General features: G+C 41.6%; 1 pseudogene; it reads left to right on the top strand.

The window, feature by feature from the left end:
- Positions 1-7,806: 7,806 nt before the first annotated feature.
- On the top strand, positions 7,807-7,925 carry LOC128468755 (uncharacterized; annotated as a pseudogene).
- The last annotated feature ends 4,572 nt before the right edge of the window (positions 7,926-12,497 follow it).

The raw sequence follows: 12,497 nt of genomic DNA, 5'->3' as shown, positions 1-12,497 counted from the left end.
TCTGCATGAAAATGAATGTTCTATGAATTCACGCAAAATTTCCATGATCAAACACAACCCACATGACTCTTTCACCACTTTTTTGTGTTCAAATTATTTATATATATCTATATTTTATTATACTTTGTTTTCTCGTGTTTGAATCTACAATTTGTATGTGAGATGTTAACATTCTATTTCAATGGAGTGCAGTTCTGAATTTCTGCCACAAGTAGGCAGCTGCTTATAGAGGAGCTTTGTGGCCAGTAATCCGTCCTTTTAATGTCTCAGCATTAGGCGGTGATAGAAAATAAAAAAATATATAGAATTATAATATTTATTTAATGTATTTAGTCACATAAAATATAGCAAATTGTATGTTAAATATCAAAGGCTTTTCAAAGCTGCATTAACTAGAGTGCTGTGAACTTCCTCTGCAATTTTCTTGATGTAGTTAGATTAAAATAAGTGAAAAGAGGATGTCCTTGTTTTACTAAATGTTTATATAAATTAGCCAGTTTAAAAAAAATCTCTAAAGATGCATTTTTCCTGTATGTGTAAAACATTCAAGTTGATGATGGAGAGGAATCATGTCATATCTAGTCTATTTTCTGACCCGCTTTATCAGATCCGTTGCGTCAATATATTTTTATGGCATTATGCAAGCACTACATTTTAAACTACACATCTCAGTATTTCAGCATCTTAAATGGACTTGTTACACTGGCTATAAATAATATAAATGGTGTTTTATGCAAAATTATGTTTTCCTTGTCATTGTTTATTTTAATATATTTATATGAAACCTTACATTATATGAAGGACCTCAATTAAAGCTGTTTTACCCCTACACAGCTTGTTTTTATTTTCCTTTGGTCACTTACATATTAGTTTAGTTTTTATAAAATGTTATATTTTTAGTGGCTTAGACATTACAAACTAGAATTTATCACCAATCATGTTCTAAAACATTAATCATCTCATTGATCTATATTGAGTATATACCTGTATTGCATGCTAAAAAAAATATTTATCAACAAAAACGTGTAACCACACATTGATTCAGATGTGCCTTTGTCAAACAACTAACTTCAGAACAGAAATACATAATGAATACTAGTTTTGTCATCACAGCTTTCATTATGTACACATTTAAACGAAATCTTACTCTATTTACACTGATTTCAAAGAAAAAAAAACCCCCACAAGTTTTAACCAGCTTGTTTAATATAGGTAAGATGAAATATATGAAGGCAATATTTCCTGTGTGTGATAATCCTACAAACCATTCCTCTTCATACAAAAGGATGTTTTGAATATGTTATTATACACAAACAATGCTGGAAGCAGTCCTAAGATATGGCTTAGATGATGTTACAAAATTAAGATATTAGCTGAAAGTTTTCCAGTATCGATGCATATGAAGACAGCTGGCTACAAACAGATAAGATAAAAATATATCTTGTTATGATGCAGCCTGACACCTGGTTTCTCCATCAGATATATCTAAAATTCAAGTAGGGGAACAGTGATAATATGGTTTCATTAGAAATTGAATTTTGAAAAGAAAGAGCTCCTTAATGCTTCCCTGAAGAAAAATAACTTGCATGAAAATTTAAATGGGGTGGGGGAGAGAGGCCAGGCTGCCACTAGGTTACCTGGTCACTCTTCCAAAGGGCCACCAAACTATATTTACAATAGACGTAAAATAACTATTCTTGTTCAACAATAGAACAATTATGATGTTATCCACAAAAAGTCATGTTTAGTTGAGCTCACAAATATATACTTATAAATCAAGTTTTATTTTTAACCAGAGTAAAAATCTGTGTTTATACAAAACATTGTTAAAAAGAAAAGATATACAAAAAACCATATGCAGTAATTTCCACCTGTCAAAACAAAACAAAAAAGTTCCCTCTCAGATTCCTACCTTCAGAAGGTGCCCTTTTGATGGGGGAAAACAAACTATACAATGACATTTGTGAGATCAGTGGACCTGGATAATTCAACACTACCTGTTAATATAACAGATTTAATTAAATATACCTATGCGACCACATCTCTTGTATGCCAATACCACAGGAAACTAATAAGATCCTGTCAGGGTGGAAGAGCCCCACCAAGCTATGAAAATATCCCAGACCGGGAAATGTCCAAGTCCTGATGGTCTCCCTTCACTATATTACAAAACCTTTAAGGTGACTGTCTATATATTTGTGAAGGTGTTGAATTTATTTTTCAGGAGCCGATTAGATAAATACTGCATAAACTATAGCGTACCTTCTCCTGATTTTACACTTTATCTGCTTTTTCTCCCAGAGTTGGTACATTTGGACCTGGTGGATTTCATTAACAGCGTGATGTCATAAAACATTCAAGGCCCAGAAATCAAGCTAGCAGCTCTTTTGGCGCCCCACAGACACAGAGGTGGCCTTCAATGTGGCATTCTGGCAATATATGTTCACCACTCTAGGATTTATGGGTTTTGCGCTTAACCTTCAGAGATCCCCTGTATAATGCACTACTGCACAGATCCTGGTAAATAGCGCTCCCACGGAGCACGTCAACACTTTAACCCTCCTTGTGGTTTGTGCATCCATTTACCAAAAGTAATTGTATATATACAGATGGCATGCCATTTTTCATTGACTAACTCTACATTGCCGTTCCAAAATACCGTATTCGCTCGATTATAAGACAAGGTTTTTTTCAGAGCAAATGCTCTTAAAAATACCCCTCGTCTTATAATCGGGGTCGTCTCATAATCAGACCTCAAATAGGTCTGACTATGAGATGACTAAGATCCAGATGCCCCGCAGCTGCAGGGGACCTGGATCCTCCTGTCTCCCCCCCGCCCCACTTACCGGTACTTCTGAGTCCCCGGTGTGTAGCTGGGGCAGCAGGAAGGAGGTGTGGCTAGCAGCGGGGGTTATCTGCGTCCATCGCGCAGAACTTCCCCGGCTGTCAGAGATCAGAGTTCCCCGCATCCGCTGAGTCTGCTCTGGTAAGTCGGGGGGGCAGAGTGGCACCATATCTCGGGGGGGGGACAGTGGCAGCATATATCGGGGGGGAGGACAGTGGCAGCATATATCGGGGGGAGGACAGTGGCAGCATATATTGGGGGGGGCAGTGGCAGCATATCTCGCGGGGAGACAGAGTGGCAGCATGTTTTTTTGGTGATTTTTTAAAGAAAAAAACTTTTTCTTTAAAAAAGCACCAAACTTTTAGGGTGCGGCCTATATACGGGGGCGGCCTATATCCGAGCCAATACGGTATATGTGATTGCTAACAGCAATCACACTCCCATCATGCCCAGACAGCCAGTACATGCTAGAACCTGGGCATGATCGGTGTGTGATTACAGCCTCCCTATGTCATGCTACCCCCCCTCACACTTACACATCCATGCTATCACATACATACTCATTCACAAACATTCAATCACTCATTCATATACAAAAATTGGGGCGCATGTACATAGATAAATCTCACTCACAAACTACTGTGGTAAATCAGGCACATCAATGGATTTCAGTAAAAAAATCATTTCTTCTTTAAAATCTACAAGACAAGTGGAATCCAAATATAAAACAGGGGCGTAACTAGAAACCTTAGGGCCCCGGTGCGAGAATCTGTTAAGGGCCCCCCAACCCCCAACCAATCTATCCCTTTCTCACTATCTCCCCTCTCCCTCCCTACCCCCCTTCTCACGATCTACCCTCTCCCTCCCTACCCCCCTTCTCACTATCTACCCTCTCCCTCCCTACCCCCCTTCTCAAGATCTACCCTCTCCCTCCCTACCCCCCTTCTCAAGATCTACCCTCTCCCTCCCTACCCCCTTCTCACGATCTACCCTCTCCCTCCCTACCCCCCTTCTCACGATCTACCCCCTCCCTCCCTACCTCCCCCCACGATCTACCCTCTCCCTCCCTACCCCCCTTCTCAAGATCTACCCTCTCCCTCCCTACCCCCCCTTCTCAAGATCTACCCTCTCCCTCCCTACCCCCCCTTCTCAAGATCTACCCTCTCCTTCCCTACCCCCTTCTCACGATCTACCCTCTCCCTCCCTACCTCCCCTTCTCACGATCTACCCTCTCTACCCCCTTCTCACGATCTACCCACTCCCTCCCTACCTACCCCCCTTTGTAGGTCACTTACCGTCAACTCCTGTGTTGGGAGCGTGAGGCGTTTGTCTCGGGTGCCGGCGCTTCACTGCTGAGCGCCGGCATATGACGTCATATGCCGGCGTTTAGCGTGAAGCGCCGGCACTCGAGACAAACGCCTCACGCTCCCAACACTGCACTCTGGGCAGCGCGGCGACGGCGGCAGCGGCAGCAGCGGCGGCAGCGGCAGCAGCGGCGGCAGCGGCGGGGAGCAAGGCAACCCTTGGGCCCCCCCTGACTGGCAGAACTCCAGGGCCCGGTAGCAGTCGTGACCCCTGCGACCCTGGTAGTTCCGCCACTGGTATAAAATCAGATTGCACTTCCAAAAGGTTGTGGCATAACATTGCATGTTATGCAAATGTGATTAAAAAGTCCAGAAATAGTTCAGGTGAAAATCCAAAGGTTGTAGATGTTCTTCCTTATTTCTCAACGCGTTTCGCCAGTGCTGTACCGGCTTCCTCAGGAGAATCGACGAAGCAAATCAAAAGTACGTGTATAAGATAAATACTATAAAATAAATGCTGATCTGCGTGTTTTCTGTAAGAATCTGATCCGTATTTATATCCTCATTATTGATGTCATGAACGATTCAATGATCCGATTCTTTTTAGTGATCCGGATGAATCGGTTCAGTAGACTAAACGATTCATTTATAGCAGTTCATTCTGTGAATGATGCAGTTGTAACCTGATCCCAGAGTGAGTCATCTGCAGAGCACTCAGACACAGACTCTGGGATCAGGTTACAGCTCATTAATTCACAGAGGAACGATGACTCATAGTCAGAGAGTCGTTCAAAGATTCGAATGATCCAAAGATTCGAATGATTCAAAGATTTTAATGATTCAAAGATTCAAATGATTCAAATCTTACAGGGATCCGGATCTTACAGAGATTCGAATCTTACAGAGATTCGAATCATTCAGAGAATATCACTGATACCACACTTTTATAAATCAATACATTAATAATCTTCACTGCCCCCAGGATTTAGATTCCCCTTAGTTTGCCCCCCTTTACCTCTCACTGCACCTTCAGTTAACTTTATTAATTAAATTAGTGTTAATTGTGTAAAAAGGTCCCCTCCTCATCGCAACCCCTGAAGCAAAGAGGGGAGTGTGTCGGGAACGGTGGAGTCTGGATGGCGTAAGGGGCCAACGCGAAAGTACTTTATAGCAGTTATTCTGAACTAGTGTGCACGCGGTAACCTTACGTTTTCGTACATCTCTCCCCAGTCTGCCGGCTCTAGGGACTGTCCCAGGTCTGTCTCCCAACGCTGTTCAAACAGGGGCGAAGACGTAAACTTGACCCCCAACATGTGGTTGTACAGATGAGAAATTGCACCTCGCGGTTTGTGGGGAAGTTAGCTGGCCTGTTCATAAAACGTCGGTACATGATCCGGGTGACGCATCAGAAAGAGGCGGACGAAATGTGAGAGCTGGTGAAACCGGAAAATTTCCTCAGCAGGAAGCTCATAGCGAGATGTTAGGTGTGGATAAGAGCAGAGTTTATCATTCAGGAGCAGGTCCCCTATCGTGACAATGTCTTTCGAGATCCACCACTGGAATTGGCGGACTTGACACCCAGTGGGGAAATCCCGATTCTGGAAGAGCGGCGTCACCCAAGAGCAGTAGCGTACCTAGCGGGGCCAGGGGGCAGTCTGCACCGGGTGCCGCTCATCAGGGAGGTGCCAACTTGCCGGCACCCGGCACCCCGCTGGAGGAGAAGGCTCGCAAGGGAGCGGTATCGGAGGTCTTTAACAGACCTCCGATACCGCTCCCTCGCGATCCGCGCGGCAACTGCTGCTGTGCGCCGGGGTTTGTTGTCAGATCCCGGCGCACAACACTGAAGCCGCACCCACCGCCGTCCGTGCCCTCTGAACCGGAAGAAGACAGAAGAAGAGGAGCGAAGAGGAAGAAAAGTAGCTGACTGCTGTAAGAAGAAAAGAGGAAAGGTAGGAAATCATTCAGTGAGAGTGACAGTGAGAGTGGATTGGTATGTGTGGATTGGTATGTGTGGAATCTGTGGATTGGTATGTGTGGATTGGTATGTGTGGAATCTGTGGATTGGTAAGTGTGGATTGGTAAGTGTGGATTGGTATGTGTGGAATCTGTGGATTGGTATGTGTGGAATCTGTGGATTGGTATGTGTGGATTGGTATGTGTGGAATCTGTGGAATGGTAAGTGTGGATTGGTAGGTGTGGATTGGTAAATGTGTGAGAGTGATGGGTGTTATGCTGTATCATTTCCAATGTCTTTTTCATTATATAATTATGCTCTAAAGTACATCATAACTCCCATCACTCTATACTGTTCCATACAGTGGCAGAGCTGGGAGACAGAGGCCTTGCACCCCCACCGCAGGACTCCTGAAAGGTAAGTGAACTTCAAAGGGTAGATAGTTAGGAGGGGGTAGATAGGGAGAAGGGAGTGAGACGGGGTGATAGGGGGTAGATGGGAGAAGGGAGTGAGAAGTGGTAGATAGGGCAGAAGGGGTGAGAATGGGTAGATAGGGAGAAAGGAGAAAGAGAGAGAAAGAATGAGAAAGCGAAAATGAATGGATTAATGTGTGGATGAATTGTGTGAATGAGTGAGAGAATTAATGAATTTGTGAGAATGCATCAATGAATATGTGTAAATAATTTGTGTGAAAGAGTAAATGATTGTGTGAATGAATTGTGTGAATGAAAGTGAATTAGTGAGTGACTGTAAAAGTGTTTGTGTTAATCATAGGTGTATAGTTGATTTGTCAAAAAGGCAAAGATGGTATAAGCAGGGTGTTTATGGGACAAAAATGGCACAGGCAGGGTGTTTATGGGACAAAGATGGCACAGGTAGCGTGTTCATGGGACAAAGATGGCATACACTCGGCTGTTTGGGAACAATGCTGACTCATGCTGGGCTGTTTGGGGGCAAAGATGACACGTCCTATGTGTGTGTAATTTGGGTGCTGGTCAGGTTCTATGTGGGCAATGTGGACGCTGTTTTTTTTGGAGGGTTATTAAAGAAAGCACTATTATATGTTCAGTAAATGTTATTTAAACGTATTTATTTTACTTATAAGTTATTAATTTATTTTTTCAGATTTCTTGTTGTTTACAGTTGACATACAGTTTACAAATCGGTGCAATAAATATTCTTGCCAACATAATTTTCTAGATGTCTTTACATTTGGGGGGGGGTGCCACTTACAGGATCCGCCCCGGGTGCCAAATACTCTAGGTACGCCCCTGCCCGAGAGCCTTGGCTGGTAAGTTGAAATCTATATCGTAGGCAGTACCACAGGAGAAGGGAATGCGACAGAGTGGGGCTGGCAGAAATTAGTGATTTGTCGAGAGAGGAGTGCCACATAAGCCACCCCAGGCGAGCTCCGGAGCAGAGATCTGATTCCAGGTGGACGCAATGGACCACTGAAAGAGAGAGCAGCATCGCCAGTTGTGCAGCAACGTAGTATTCGTAGAGCAGAGGGCGGAATGATGATAACAGTAGTTTTCAATCTTAAATAATTTTATTTATTTTTTATCTGTACTATTTTATATTCTAGCTAATCTTTTATTGTATTTGGCTTTTTTATTTTTTATTAAAATCGTTCACCTATATCTTCTTAATGTCTCTCCACTTTCTCTGGTGAAGGTCCGGTGGTTGCGCTCAGAGCGCCATATACATATGGCCATACCACCCTGAATGTGCCCAATCTCATTTGCTCTCGGAAGCTAAGCAGGTTTGGGTCATGTTAGTACCTGGATGGGAGACCGCCTGGGAATACAAGGAGTTGTAGGGCGCTGAGACACTTCTGGATTAGTCAACGTGTTTTATTTTTTGTATATGTAAGAATTGTTTGTTATTGTCATGTGACTTTACTAAAAGATGGAGATTCCATCATATTGGTGTATTTTAGTCATATGACCACATTGAGAGGCGGGGACTATTGCTTATAAGGAAGCATATGGACACTTCAAAACTGAACCACTCTGGATTTGTTGAGTCATAAGGAAGGTGATCTATGTTATATCTTCAGGCAAGCTGCAAAAGAAAATCCTGATTCATCTCCTGAAGAGAGAGAGAGAGAGAAGGAGAGAGGGAAGGATATATTGGGAACGAGTGATACTGTGCCATTGCTGCTGTGTTTTTATATTTTTTAGCTACGAAGAATTAAAGAATATTTTATGATGAGTGCATTTATGTCCTTGGAAATGTGAGTGCACTACTAACTTGCAATGCTGCTAAGTCACATTTGCATACAGAGTCACACTATTTTTTGTCAAAAATCTTTTTTTCCCCTATGTGGATGTGCGCCCCATTTGGAAGAGTTGTGTAGATTATTAAGTGTTGGAAGAAAGCTTATTTGGGTGCTGCTGCCTAATTAGGGAAAATATTATTTATTCATTTACACCAGTGGTGTGTGTTTTCTTTTCTTGTGTTTTTGAATATATAAGATGCATAAGTGGTCGGCAGAGAAGGTAGGAAAACACAAAGCGTGAGAGTGAATGAAAATGTGAGAGTGAATGTGGGCCGGCAAATTCCTTCTGAAAACCTAGAGCTTTTTGATTCAATTCGTGGCGGTTCGGGCCCCTGTAAAAACTTGGTAAATCTGTAATGTTGTAAGAACTCTAAACGGTGCTCTTCCACCTACAACCTTCCTAAATACTTAAATTAATATGGGCTACAGCACCTTTAACGTGCTATCTAATATGTTTTATGATATTACTGGAAAAAAAGCGTGAGTTTTGCACCACGTTGGTGGTTGGCGAAGCTAACCCTAATTATAAGTAGAGTAGAGGTTGTAGCCGTATTAGTCCAGTGGTGTCAATATCAAATAACAGATGGAATAAGTATCTTGTGATACTACCTTTTTTATTCCAAAATTTTGGAATGACAAGCACAAGTCTAAAACATTAGCAAAACGACACATAGAATTCAATGTTGTGTGGCAGGGGAGGGGGGCTTACTACCCAGATCTGATAAGGGAGGGTGAGATGTTGTAAAAGTATGTGTCCCTCCAGAGGGTCATAAATGTTCTGAGTAGGGAATTTAGAGGGGGGGGGTTTAGCACTGCTGAAGATAAATTGACAAAAAAATAAAAAATAAAACCATAAGATGCTAGCGCTCACAAACAGGGAATAGGAATGCAGTGATGAATATAGGGATGTGAATGTATATGTCTACACATGTTGTCATATATATATATACAGGTAAATATAGATGAACATGGTGCACTTAAAAATACAGTACATATAACAGGTGGGGGGTTATGTAAAACATGTGTAGTGGGACAGGAAACCCAAATCGACATTAAGTCCTCTATTCTTGCTGTTGAATAGTTGAATCATTCTGACTTCAAAAGTTTGTCTTTCTTTGGTGTTACTGAAGTCCCCTTTCAGTACTTTGATTTTTAGGTCCTTGATAGAATGGTCATTGTGGGTGAAATGGTGTCCCACAGGGGTGCAGTAGGAATTTTCCTTGTGGTGTTTAATGGAATGTCTGTGCATGTTCATTCTGCCATGTAATTGCTGGCTGGTTTCTCCGATGTAGCATTCTAGGTCACATTTAGTGCATTGTATCATATACACTACATTGCTAGATGTGCAGGCATATGATCCTTTAATACTGTAGGTCTTGCTGTTGTGGGTGGCTATGTTGTCTGTGCATATGTGTTGGCACAGTTTGCAGCGGGGCCTTTTGCACGGTGTGGTCCCTTTTTCTTTATTCATTCTGTCAGTGGGTAGTTTCCGGTTAATTAATTTTTGTTGCAGGTTTGGGGGTTGTCTGAAGGCCAAAATGGGGGTTTCAGGGAAGATGTTTTTTAGTGTCTCATCTTCTGCTAGCATTGGCTGTAGGTCTTTGATGACTTTCCGGATTTCTTCAAGCGCTGGGTTATAGGTGACTACAAGTGGTACACGTGTAGAGATTCTTTTTTCTCTATATTGTAGCAAGTGTGTGCGTGGAACTTTGAGAGCAGAGTTGATTTGTTTGTTGATAGTTTTTGATTGGTAGCCTTTCTGTTTCATAGATTTGGAGAGGTCGTTTAGATGCAGGTTGCGGTCGTTGGGGTCAGAGCATATTCGATGGTACCTGGTTGCTTGGCTGTAGATGATACCCCGCTTAGTATGGGAGGGGTGAAAGCTGGATTTCTGGAGATAGGTGCATCTGTCTGTGGGTTTTCTGCAAAGAGAGGTGTTGGTTGTACCATTGGTACATCTTACTGTAGTGTCCAGAAAGTTTACAGATTTTGTGGAGTACTCCATTTTTAGTTTAATTGACGGGTGGAATGAGTTAAGTCATGGAATTGTTTCAGTTTTTCCTCACTTTCGGTCCAAATGATGAAGATGTCATTGATGTATCTGTAATATTTGTGTGGTTTGGCGTCCTGTGTTTCAAGGAATCTCTGTTCTAGGTCAGCCATGAAAAGGCTGGCATATTGGGGTGCCATCTTCGTCCCCATGATTTGTAGGTAGATCTCATTGTTGAAAGCAAAATAGTTATGTGTGAGGATGAATTTTACCAGTTCTGTGATGATTCGGGGGTTGTATTTTTGGTTGTCAGTGCCTGAGAGAAAACGTGAACAGGCTTTAATGCCATCTGTTTGTGGAATGTTGCTGTACAGGGATTCCACATCCATGGTTACTAGGATGGTGTTAGCAGGGAGGTTGGTGATTTGGTTGAGTTTGTTGAGGAAGTCAGTAGTGTCTTTTATGAAGCTGTTTGTGTTGATGACAAGAGGTTTTAGGGTGTTCTCGACCAGTCCCGAGATCTGTTCTGTGAGTGTGTCCATACCTGTAATTATAGGTCTGCCTGGATTACCTGTTTTGTGGATTTTGGGAAGCATGTAGAATGTACCCATGCAGGGATTGGTTGGTATAAGTGATTCCAGTTCTGGCTGTAGCCCCTTAGGGAAGGGTTTGATGAGCTCCTTGAGTTGTAAGGTGTATTCTTTGGTGGGGTCAGCGCACAATTTTTATAAATTCTTTTTATAATTATAAAATTATATAATTATAAGGTGATACAGATTATATATCTTGTAATGATTTGGAATTGATGACCAATGCAGTATTTAAAAAACAAAAACAAAAAGGGTGATGGCAACAACATAAGCACTGGGATTTTTTTTGTCCTCCCACACAATATTCTCAATTTGAGTGTTTAACCGTTACATTAGCACCCCCTGCTGCTTTTCCACTTCATGCAGCAAATTTGTGACAATGTTTAATGTCTAAATACAGGCTGCCTGTTTTTGGCTAATCTTTTTTTTGGAAAAAAAAAAATCTTGTCTTATGTTGAAACAAATACATACTGTATTTGCCTGCAAGATAGTATTAAAACAGGTTATTCTACACCCTATATTAAAGGGAAAAAAATACATAAACTCACAAGTAGACTAATAATCTGAAACAACGGTATGCATATGATATTCACTTTTTCCCATAAATAAAAAAAATATTGACTCCATTTATTTTTTTTGCAAATCAATGGGTCCTCCCATACCATGTTTTAATGACGCTACTTGCTTACCTACAGGTCAAATGTATTACTTATATAAACTTATATGTCTTTACTGGATGCAGCGTTTTTGCACATATACATGCAAGATCAGAGCTCACACTCATAATGTATTACATGTTCTGTACTCCAAAAAACCCCTATTTTCCATTGATAACTTAAACTTGCACTACAGATCATATCATTAATTAAAAAGGCAACACTGACACTATAGGGATGCAGAAACAACCGTTGTAAATGTTAAAATTGTCAGGCTATAATGTATATAACAATAGGGTAGAAGCAGACTTTAGAGACAGGAACTATAATACATTAAAAAGGTACTTACATTAATAGAGTAAGATCACAAGAGCAGAACTTTTTTCCTCTGTACATGGTTATTCTTACTGTCAAATTGTTTATTGTCAATTTTAATGTTAAATTTTACTGTTCCACTTTTGTAATAGTATTACAGAATCTGGTAACTCTCTATAAAAATAATTCACCATAGATAGCTTCTGCTCTGATGTAAAAAAGAACTATGTCAGAAGCTCAGTCTTGATACATAAACAATTTAATTATGAGATTCCTGGGCATAACATTTTAACCCTTTCACGACAAATGTACGGGGTCATGATGCAAACAATGCTGTTTAATAGCTGCAATGCGATCGGTGGCTTTGCAGGATCCACGGAAGCCTCACAGGTGAGGCTGGCTGTGGATCATGGGAGGAAAGCCGTCCGCCGAAAAACAAATGGCCACCGCCAAACCGATCATCAAAGATGGCGGCGGCAAGCTAAAACAGTGCTTAGGAAGCGATCTGCAATCGCTTCCCAAGCATAATCGGTGTTGCTGACATGCCTCGATATCGGGGCAT

This window comes from Spea bombifrons, chromosome 1 (genome assembly GCF_027358695.1).
Source record: "Spea bombifrons isolate aSpeBom1 chromosome 1, aSpeBom1.2.pri, whole genome shotgun sequence".
Taxonomy (NCBI): Eukaryota; Metazoa; Chordata; class Amphibia; order Anura; family Pelobatidae; genus Spea; species Spea bombifrons.
Note: the sequence above shows the minus strand (reverse complement) of the source record. Positions and strands in the feature narration are given on the sequence as shown.